This window comes from Nipponia nippon, unplaced genomic scaffold (assembly GCF_047370975.1).
Source record: "Nipponia nippon isolate SJK-2023a ecotype South Korea unplaced genomic scaffold, ASM4737097v1 scaffold_1, whole genome shotgun sequence".
NCBI lineage: Eukaryota > Metazoa > Chordata > Aves > Pelecaniformes > Threskiornithidae > Nipponia > Nipponia nippon.
The window spans coordinates 28,631,673-28,643,787 of record NW_028262290.1 but is presented as its reverse complement, the minus strand read 5'-3'; positions in this window follow the sequence as shown (position 1 = coordinate 28,643,787).

The following is a 12,115-nucleotide window of genomic DNA, read 5'->3' as shown; positions in this document are numbered from 1 at the left end:
TCATGATGAATATAGAGCAGAGAGATAGTGTAGACATGCTCTTAATCACCTGCTTGATGCTTTTGACACATTTCAGTTTGTGCTCATTGAGTTTGACAGTTGAGATCTAGCAAAGTCTTTCCCAAAGTAATGTATATTGCAGCATTTTCATACAATAGATTTTTGTATTTGGAGCTTGTATGACTGTGGGAGAGATTCCACCATGAATTTTAAGAGTCCTTTGGTGGTATGTGCAAGAAGCAGAAAGGAGAAAAAGGTTGAATGATTTACTGACAGAAATAGCAGAGAAGGGTCCGTTTTATTGGTTCCAAGAAGACCATGGCATTTATAGCTTTTATTCACAAGCAAAAATCAATGCATTTTTTCTGTGAGCCTCATTTTTCTAGCATCAAAGCCTTTTGTATGTGAAACAAATACATTAATGATGTCCAGTAAAGTCCATTAATAGCCTATATTATTTGCCTGTTTTTCATAACAAACATCTGAATAAATATAATTTGATTATTTTCAAGGCTTTTTGGAGGCTGGTTCATGATTATAAATTCTCTTTTGATATAATCTGTCTCAGAGAGGCATGGTTTGACTGTCAGTCAGTTGGTGGCTATTCTTGGTCTGATGGAAGTCCTTTTGAAGGCAGCAAGCCTTTGGATGCATCCAAATACTCCAAGATACAATTTGATAGCCAGAGTCTCTTGACTGAGAATTTTTTGTCCCCAGCATTTTGCCAGGGTTCCTGTTGTTCCAAAATAGACAAGACAGACTTTGTCAGGTTATAAGATCATTAAAAAGAGCAAAAAGGGACCTTGAGAGATTATCTAGTCCCTGTTCACAATCCTAAACCTAAGGATCAGCTGTACCTATTCCTGATACACATTTGTTTAACCTGCTTTTAAAAAAATGCCCAATTATGTGGATGTTGAAATTTCCTTATGTAAGCAATTCTTTAACTCACCTTAACTCTGCTTCCCATTCCATGAGGATCAAAGGCTGCAAATTAAACTATTTCTCTTCCTATCCACTATGAGCTTTGAGAATGAATGATCTCCTACCTCCTTAAAACATCAATATGAAGACTTATGATTTTTATTTTTGTATTCTCTAGACCTAACAAACACAGTTCTTTCTTCTTTGTCATGTTTGCCAGACCTTTATTCATTTTCAGAGCTGTCCATTGGACTCTTTCTTCATACTGGTCAGTATTTTTATTTAATACAATATTCAAGTCTTTCTCTTTCAAGGAGAAAAGGATACTACATGTGTTATAAAGACAGTATACCTTTTTATATATCCAAGTATGGTATTTGCCTTGTGCCAGACCTGCTTATGTATCTATGTTCAGACCTTTTTGCAGAATTGCTGCCTAGGTATTTGTTTCTCATTCTTTTTTTTTTTTTTTTTTCCCCTGGGATTGATAATTTCCGGCTAAATGGACAATCCTTGCACTTGCCAATACTGAACTGCAACCTTTTTTTTAAGACCTTTTCTCCACTTTGTGAAGACTTTTTTTTTTTTAAATTCTGAACTGGATCTCTGCTGACATTTTCAGCTTTGCAAAAATGGAAGTGGAGGAAATTAAGATCTGAGAAATTTGCTTGACATAAAAAACTATGTTAAAGAGTTATATGTTGAAACTACCCATCTCCTGGGAAGAGTTTATTAGTGATTCACACTTTTCTTAGTTGGAAGGGAAAATAAAGTTATATTATTTAATCTTTTAGCTGGTTGGGTTGATTGTTAGAATGGTTTTCAGGTAATAAGGAGAAAAGTTAAGTTGTAACGATAAAGTAAATGTGGCAATAGAAATTTGATATAGATAAGTTAATAAATCTGTGTCATCTATGTGTAGTTCTAGGCCCCACAATTTAAGAAGGATGTTAAGGTTCTTGAATGTGTCCAGAAGAGGGCAACAAAGCTTCTGAAAGGGCTGGAAGGCATGTCCTATGAGGAGTGGCTAAGGACTTTGAGTTTGTCTAGTTTGGAGAAAAGGAGGCTGAGGGGTGACCTCATTGCTCTCTACAGCTTCCTGAGGAGGGGAAGCAGAGAGGGAGGTGCTGATCTCTTTGGCCTGGTATCCAGTGACAGGACGCGTGGGAATGGTTCAAAGCTGTGTAAGGGGAGGTTCAGACTTGACATTAGGAAGCATTTCTTTACTAAGAGTGTGGTCAAAAACTGAAACAGGCTTCCTAGAGGGGTGGTCGATGCCTCATGCTTATCAGTGTTTCAGAGGCAATTGGACATTACCCTTAATAATATGCTTTAACTTTTCATCAGGCAGTTGAACTAGGTGGTCATTGTAGGTTCCTTCCAGCTGGAACTCAACTCTTCCCTTCTCTTCTCTTCTTTTCTCTTCTCTAGATTTACATATATCAATATATATTAAATAATCATGGGTTTCGGAAAAATGGTTTATGAATTCATCAGGTACACAGCTAATTTTATAGTACGGCTCTTTGGAGCTTATCCGAAGTCAATGTTTACTGTCTCTCTTTTCTGACCCTATCTGCAAGATCATGCAACGAGAGTAAAGAAGAGAACTGTTAACAGAAATATTAGCTGAACTAGCTTCATTACATTTATTTCCATCTGGACTGAGAGACTTTACTCTCCTTTTGGTAATATAGCTCAGAATCCCCAGAACAGAGGGGATTCTACCTTCCCATAGTAACAACTGAGTTGCAAGCAGTTACTGATTTGAACAATAAGAGATGTTTAATTGGGCATCATGTAATTAACTTTAATCATACTGTGGACTCTTCCAAAAAGGATGAAGCCCCTCCTGGGTTGGTCAACTGAAAATTAATAAACCTATTCTGCACAAGTTTTTAATGAAAATATCTAAGTTTCCTGGAGGTAGCAGGCTTCATCTAGATACATCCTTTCAGTCTGAAGTGAAACACTGATAATTAATATCTGAATATACTTTACAGATGATATTTCATTTACCTTAGTAATTTCTTTCATGTTTCCCTAGCACACCTATAAGACTATGACATATTGTCAAAAGTTTTGTTGAAGTCAAGATGTGTGACATCTGCTCCCTCTCTTCCACCTACAAGACCCCTTACCCTGTCTCTGAAAGAAATTACATTGACTTGAAATTATTTGGCTTTGACCAATAAAGTGGCTATTCCTCACTTATTCTTCAGTCTTGGTGTTTACAAATAGTTTGATTTTTTGTTCTGAGGTTTTTTTAAGAATTCGAGCTAAATTGACAGATCTGCTGTTGCTGTTCTTTCTCTTCTTTCCTCTTTGAAAGGCAGGTGGTATGAAAGATATTCAAACTGCATCTCACATAATTTTAGACATCTCATTTAGATGCCAGAATTAGCTTCAAATACAATCAATGGAGAAGAGAAAAAAAAACATGAAACAAAACGCAAACCAAAACAGAGAAGAGTAGTGCTTAAGGAAGCCTAAGTTTAGTCTCCATATCTGCCTGGGAAACTAACTATGTCTCTCTCCTGTGCCTATATATGGCAACTGGGAAACTGATTACCTAATTTAGACACCCAGACTGTCTAATATGTATTCGTATGCCTCTGTATTTGCTGCTTGACAGTCTTCAAGGACCTCACCTGTCCTCCTTGACTTCTCAAAGTTAATTGTGATTATCTTGGAGATCTCTTTGCCAGTTCTTTAAGGGCATTAGGTAAGATAAAGTTTCTGTTTCTCTCTCTCAAAACCTGCTTTAAAGTCATCTATTAAGCTATATTATTCCCCTATGGTAGCCTTTTGCTTGTGTTGATTATGTTGGCTATCTAATTGCAGTTCACCTTTTTAGTGAGATGGCACAAAACACTTCAGCTTTTTGTCTTTTTTGTTAAAGAATGAGTCCATACCTCCCTTGGTCTTCCTCTTACTATTAATATATTTTTGTTTTCTTTTCTCTTTTACATGTTACATGATGTTTGTAGATACCATACTGGTAATTCCTTCAGTCTTTCTGATTTTGTTCCCCAGTTCTGATTTTTTTTCTATATTTTTATAAGCATTTTGAGTCCATTTCCATTTTCAGTAGGCTTATTCTCATACGTAATGTCAAAGCAAGACCTATTTGGTCATGGTGGTCTTTTACTATTTTTCCTATTCTTTGCCCTTCACAATTGAGAAATCCTGTTTTCTGTTGCTCTTTGAGAGATCCAGATGTCCGAACCCTGGTCCTCAGGTAAAAGGAAGCAAACATCAGTGGAGAGATGTTTGTTTAATTTATACCTACCGCAATGTGACATATGGACTTTTAATTCCTTCAACAAGCAAGAGCTTTAAGTAATGTGAAGGGTTATATTAGAATTACATTGCTTCTTGTGTCCTGCCGTTTCTACATCCACATTCTAATTTTTCATTGTTGAGTATTCTCTATATCTTTGCGGTAGATGAAGGAACAGTTGAAGTGATTCAGCCCTTCTTGAGTGGTATTTTGCTGCTTAGAAAATGGCATCCTCTGACTATGAATTCCCTGTAGTCACAATTGTCTCTGATTTTAGACACCTCTAGTCTCATAGCTGCTGCTTAAAGAATTAAATAAATAATACTAATGAATTCTATAAAACCTGTATGAAAAACAACTTACAACATATCAGGTCATATGGAGAAATTACTTTTGGTAACTACATATAAGACAGATTTATAACTCCCATTCTATATCAGTATACAACTGATAGGCAGAAGGCACTCAGCCAGGCGTAAAACAGTCGGTCATTGCCATGCAGCTCTCACTTGGCAGTCAGAGGTTTGACCTGAAAGGAAAAGCAGTGGCTGTTCTACCAGCAAGTCCCATACATGGATCTCATACACAGACCAAGCCCTCAACTGCTTTCTCATGCCGAGGGTGGGTCTTGCAGAACCTGAAAAGCCGCGTCAACTGCTTTCTATTTTGTGGATAAACAGATAGGTGACTCATTTTTTCGGGACAAAATTCAGTGTAACTATTTGGTATAACAACAGCAATAATATAAAAATCCAATGAAGTCACAAAAACAATGATGAAACCACAGAAAAATATTATAACAAGCTTTTTATGTGATTATTTCTCCAGGAATCATCTCTGAAAACCCTCTATGTTGGTTAGAGTGATTGATAAAGTAATAGTTTTCTGCTGCAGTATAAAAAAAAAAAAGGGAGGTTATTACTACTATATTAGTTACTAGCGTGCATGGTAAAGGAACCAATATGTAAGCACTTAATTAAGGACATTATGTGTGATAAGCAAAACAGTTTCATAAAGAACAGATCATGTTAAAACAATGACAGAGCTCTGATGAAATTTCTAGCTTGGTGAAGAAATCTGGTAAAGTTAATGCAGTTTATCTAGACCTTGCTGAAGGCTTTGTAATAGAGTCCAGTCCAGAAACTTAAAATTAGGATGATGCTGCCTTGCTGAGAATACCAACAGGGGAAGGTAATCTGATTCATAAAGTGACAGACAATAAGGAATGAAATCCCACTGGAGAGAGGTTAGAAAGGGGTTAACATGGGGTCGTCTTAGCACTGATAAGGAAAAAGATATATAACTAACACATTTATTTGATTATCCTATTAAACAGATAGAAATGAAGATATGTGCAAATAAAATCAGTGAAGTAACACTAGCATGAAAGGAGAAAAGAGAAATCAGGTTTAGGTTCCTAGTCTTTTATGGTGCAAGTTGATGATTAGAGGGACTAACAAAGGAGCTCGTTAAGAAGAAATAAACAAGTCAATAAGGATGATAATGGCTAAAATGCTGAGAAAAAAGCTTACAGGACTTGATTCACAAGAATGTTTTTCTTTGGTGATTTCAGCATAATTGCAGTGTAAAACTAGATTCACATAAAGCAGCATCAGCTAAATTGCCTCAAAACCAAAAGCAGTTAACCGTTTCCCATCAAAGATAAAAAGGTATGTATAAGTGAAGGATTCTGGAATTATTCTGTATTGTTGAAATAGGCATTCAAACATTTGAAAACCTTGGGTTTTATTTTGGATTATTTAACTTGCCCTCTTTTTCTGCCATTAGTTTATTTGCCATATGTTTCATTGTGTTCACTTACCTTTATCTTATGGATGAATGAAAGACTAACACAACTTGAAACTCAAAGTTTTGTGATGTGGAAACTAATTAGTAACAAAGAATTCCTTCCACAAACCTGTATGCCAGCATCCTCAGGGACAGTATATCTTCTCTATTTCACTCTAGGTAACTTGATAAATTATTCAAGGTCATCTGTAAAGACAAAGCAGGCATCCTTTTGAGTTATTTTAACAAATTTGTCTTTAGGATGCTTATGAAAATTCTATACCTAAATAACCTGGATCCCATTTTGATTCCAGCCTGCAATTTCCTATGCTTTGCTTCAACTGACTATTGCAGATCCCATCACAGGATTAACTCAATCTTTGTTTACACATGTGATAGCAAAAACATTAATAACAGAGGATTCTCTTGTTGCTTATCAGTCTTTCCAGGGTGCAGACAGAAAAAAATCTCTTATAACCATAAATTCATACCTCAAGTATCTTAAACATAGATATTAACTATCATACTGCACATTTATCTGATTAACATAACTCAGAAAAAGTTTACAATAAAGGATTTGTATGATGTTTATATAGTCCTATATCTTACATTTTATTACAGAGTAAAACCAACTTTGAGAGTCCTAGTATTGGTGTTTTAATTTTAATATAATTTCTCTAAATCTATTTATTTAAGGTCAATGCATCTCTCATGGCCTATTTGAAAAAAGAAGCAGTGAGGCCTAACGGGCTCAGAGGCTTTTTTCTGAATCCATGCTCCAAGATTAATTTCAATCACATAGTAGGCCTCATTTTTAGAAGTAAAGGTTTTAAGCCAGGCAGATCAGACCCAGGGTTTTTTGGTTTATTTTTAGTTCAGAATTTATAGGGCTTTATTGTTGGAAATTTCTAAAGAAAGTGAAGTGTCTGTTTGTGTATGCATGTAATTATGGCTGATAGCTGTAGCGCTGCATATAGCAAGATGCACTTTGCATTTTCCATTATTAAAAAAAAAAATCACCAGGAACATATGGCCAAAGTTTGAGCCACAGTAGTTATTGTGGAATATCTGCCACACGCTAAATTTACTCTTAAAAATCAGTAAATTTCAATTTTAGAACAGTAGTGGGGGAAATAATTCATTTTTCCATGCTCAGTCATTATTTTAAATAACTATTTCAGTTACTATACTTCAGAGTGAAAATTTAAATCTGGCTTATGAATGGTTGTATGCAAAAAGCTATTTAAATATGGCTAAGGTACAAGCCTCCGAAAATCTCATATTGCTCAAAATTGAACATGCTGAGTACAGAATTCATCGTTCCACATCTTCACTCTACTGACCAGATCCCCATGTACTCCTCCAAAGAGTAATTACTGTAACTTCTTTAGAGGCCTTAGTCAATAGAGAAATACAAAACAAAATCCTAGTCAAAGAAAGGATGCCTGGATTTTCAGAGCACTTCAGAGTTTTTACGAGACTTTTTCTTCCCAGAGCCAAACTGACTTTCTGTTTCAACATTTTCCCTTCTCTTCCACCCAAATCTCCTTCCCTCATCTCTTTCTAGTCCCATCAGACCCACTTACATTCAACAGTTCCTTTCCACTTCCTATTTCTTTCTCTGTAGTGTAATTAGTCCTTGGATAGTCTCACCCACAGAAACTACTTCCAATAACTAACACAGTTTGCCAATATCACTGTGTCTGCTCTGTGTCAAAAAAAATACACTAATGTTTAAACAAACTCTATTGTCTAATTAAACTGGAATCTTTTTGGGAAAGAGACTGTTGTACTACAAAAGATATTACCAAAGGGATAAAGAGTTACAATGTGAAAGGAAAATAGAGATTGCAGAGAAATACTGGCAATTCTAAGACTTCCAAAATGAGCATTTCCTATACTATTTTATGCACCTTTTTGTGTACCTTCTCATAGATTTTGTATGATTACATATGTCTATACGTCTCTACAGAACTGCCTTTTCAGTTTTTCAGTTTCAGGAGGACTTAAGTACTGAAATAAGGCTGCATAAAGAGAAGTTGTTTTGGTATCTTTGTCTCAAGAGGCTATGTTAAAAATCAGGCAACCCTGTCTCTTCCATACATTTCTTATTAAATACTCAAATATTTAGACCCTCTGCAGCACTGTTACACTTTTAGCACTACAGACCATGCCCTTGTAAAGCAGTATAGACCTGTAGCAGCTGATGACTTGCACCAGGTCTTTATGTTCTACATTAACAGACATTTTCAAAATATATAATGAAAATAAAATAGATTATACACAAACTTATACATGTACTACGATTGACCTACTTTTAGATAGCTGTCAATGCTATTACTAGTGTTATTAATTTTTATGTAGCTACTAATATTTAAGTTACCAATACAATTTTAAAAAGATTAATGAGCACTATATAATTGACATGATAAATCACTACAGAACTATTAATTATTACAATGCTACTTTTATTCATATATTTAAAAGAAAAATGCATAGATATTACAGTACAGGCAATAGCATAAACCACAGCCACAGATCTAGCGTATGTTGTGTGAAATCCCATCATCCATGTGAATTTCTCTGTAAAACAATAAATTTATTTTCAACTGTTTTAACAGATTTTATTTATTTCAACTTACTTCTTGTTTCTTGTAGGCTATTTCTCTCTTTTATTCAGTGACTAAACTAAAAGTGGCGTGGCTTGCCAGGAGCTGTCTTTTCTGTTTAGAATAGACATTCATAAAACATATTAAGAAATATATCATAATCTTTTCAATAAATTTCAAGGGGGTTTAATTGTTTTCAACATTTTCTATACTTTTATAAAGAAAATCAACAACAAAAATAATTCTGCATTCTGCTCTATCTGCGGGGAAATGAAAATCTTTACCTAAGTAAAAATGTTCTATGAAAGCTTCAATTTAAGAGAAAAAGCAATTTTCCTCTGAAATTTTTTTTAACAACAAACATTTCAACAAGAACTGGTGCTGAAGCATATTACAAAGCACAAAAGAGAAGCTTATTTTGCTGCTGTCTGAGCTTCATTTGTTACAGAAAATCAACCCAGAGAGTCCTGTTCTCCAGAATTGTAAGCTTAACACATTTCATGCATTCTAATAACATAAAAGGAAAATAGGACCATAGGCACTCGCTGTCTACATTCTTGATGAGATTTTGCTATTACACACTTGCTTCATAAATTATCTGTTGGCTCCAAGCCACATTTAGCCCCCACTTGATGGTCTGATCTCTAAATTGCCAGAGGACCTGAAATACAGGAGGATTCAGCAAGCTGTCTTCTGTTATCATCCCAAGAGCTAAAGTCTGGCATGGCAGCATGGCATTTGATTGGTAGATTGCCACCTAATAAATTAATTTAATAGATAACAGAATATAATTGCTTGAGTCTCTCTTTCTGTAGCATCAGCTAACCTGATGAATAGCTTACATTTTTGCTGACACAATCAGCAGTTGTGATGGCCTTTACATCAGTAATATCACTTTTTGGCCAAGACAGGAGGAAGTCTGTGAGGGTTCACATCTCTTCTCTATTTCTGGCTCAGCTGCCTGTATAGACCTTATTCAGGCTCCATTTCCTACACATATATTCCTTATGTGGGGAAACTACTCCTAATTAATTGTCAATAGGAGAAGCAGAGAGAGAAACTGGTTTTGGATGACTGTGATTTGGGAGCTCAGTAGCACTGCTGCTGTTTCGAAACACTGGAAAAGTGTGACGGGCTCAAAGGGAACCTCTTTTTACAAAACTTGTAACAGATCCTCCTGTAACACCACATTTTGATACTCTAGAGACTGTGTAAACACTTTGTATTTCTCATTCTAAAAGGAATGACTTATGTCTTTAAGATTGGACTTTGTAACTTAGGAACCATATTATTTTCTCCTTCTTCCCCACCCTATCATCTCATCTCACACAAACACTGACACCTTTATATTTTGGTCACTCCTCCAACAATCTTAGAAAGAAGTTACATGTGTCGTATGTAATCCTTACTCATTACTGTTGCGAGGCGATAGAAATGCAGATAGGGCATAACTGGCATTGTAACAGCATTGGACAATCAGTCACTGATCTCAAAAACTTACAAGAAAAATTTGGAAATAAAATACAGTAATTAAAAGGGAAACAGATGAGTATAGGGAAGATCCCTGACAAACAGAAAGGGAGTCAGGTCTGTGGTGATAAGGCCTTCATCAGATCTCTCCAAATAATTTAGTCCATTCTAAAAACACCAGGATTTTTGCTAGCGATCTTATGATTATCATATCAGCTGTATCTACTAAAGTTTTCTATCCTGAAGATTTTACTTTTCTCATATCTCACTTTTTTGAAAATGTGGGTTTGTAGCAGAATCAAGAAGGAAAGATACTGGAAATGCATCATCTATATACGATGATCATCTGATATGATGTCTAAAGCAGATAATATATATTTCCAAAATAAGTAGAAAACCTTGGGCACTAAGTTTGGAGCTACTGAGATGGAAAGATTACTCCAGGTTTGATGGCTGGGAAGGTCACCAGTGTTCAGAGTCCTGTTGAAGAAATATCCCTTATATACGCTCTGTTTGCTTACCCAGTCAGTAGAAGTCAGGAACCTAGATAAGAAAAAATCTTTACCCATGTTTTTGAAAAGGAGATTCTGTTTTCAGTTATGTTTGCAAACAACTGCAAGGAAATCTCCCATTTCTGCTGCTGACTTGAGTATGTTAGCACTCGATACTGTGCTGTTAACCATAGAAGTTCTACTGTCAGGTGGGGCACATGGACACCTGGTACCGGGAGTTTTTTGGTCCTGGTGGGGACAGTAGAATTTTCTTAGAAAATGGGATTTTTGTCCCTCCTCACCATATTTTAGACCACAATTCAGCACTGGTGCTCTGGCTACACTTCATTTCTGCCCTGCTCTTTATACACTGAACACACAACTCTTAATTTGTGGTATGTTTGCTAGCTATTCAGCATGTAGATGCACCACACACTGTCTTTCCATGAGAACTGGGATTGTTCTAAGATTAGTGTGGAGATGAGGCTTTTTCAGAGTAGAATCTGAAATAAAACCAATTTCTAGTTAGGTCTTAAGCTAATTCCTTTAAGGCCCGGGTGTGAGTTAATCAAGTTTTGTTCATCTGGAAAATCTTTAATTTTAACCCAGTGTTACAGGTAGGAAATCTTTGGTCCAACAATGTTACATGGAATGGATACAACCTCCTGCTTTGCGCCACATGTGAGACAAAAGTAATTAGCAAGCATTTCTGCCTTCCTGTTTAGAGTTCTTGTACTCAGGGTTTTTTTTGTTGTTTGCTTTAGTAAAAATTCTTTTAACAAAATCTTACTCCTTTACTGCTACTGTCCAAAACAATGTAAGCAGTTGTAGAAACCCCTCTTCTATTAAAATGATTTCCCATCACTTACATGAAAAGTTAAACTTTCACAACCACTGTTTCAGTAACTTGCTAGCCAAGGTAGTGCAGACCTTAACACTGAGATCAGATATTGGGACCTTTATAATTAATGTCAAAAAAAACCCAAACTCCAGACATCTGTTTTTTGTCATATTTATCAGAATGTGATGGCTTTTGCTGGGGTGGAGTTAATTTTCTTCATAGTAGCTGGTATGGGGCTATGTTTCGGATTTGTGCTGAAAACAGTGTTGGTAATACAGGGATGTTTTCATTATTGCTGAGCAGTGCTTCCACAGAGTTAAGGCCTTTTCCGCTTCTCACACTGCCCCACCAGTGAGCAGGCTGGGGGTGCACAAGAAGTTGGGAGGGGACACAGCCAAGACCCCAACTGAAATTGGGGAAATTCCATACCATGTGACGTCATGCTCAGCATGTAAAGCTGGGGGAAGAAGAAGGAAGCAGGGGACATTTGGAGTGATGACATTTGTCTTCCCAAGTAACTGTTAAGCATGATGGAGCCCTGCTTTCCTGGAGATGGCTGAAAACCGCCTACTGATGGGAAGCAGTGAATGAATTCTTTATTTTGCTTTGCTTGTGTGCATGGTTTTTGCTTTACCTATTAAACTGTCTTTATCTCAACCCACGAGTTTTCTCACTTTTACTCTTCTGATTCTCTCCCCCATCCCACCAG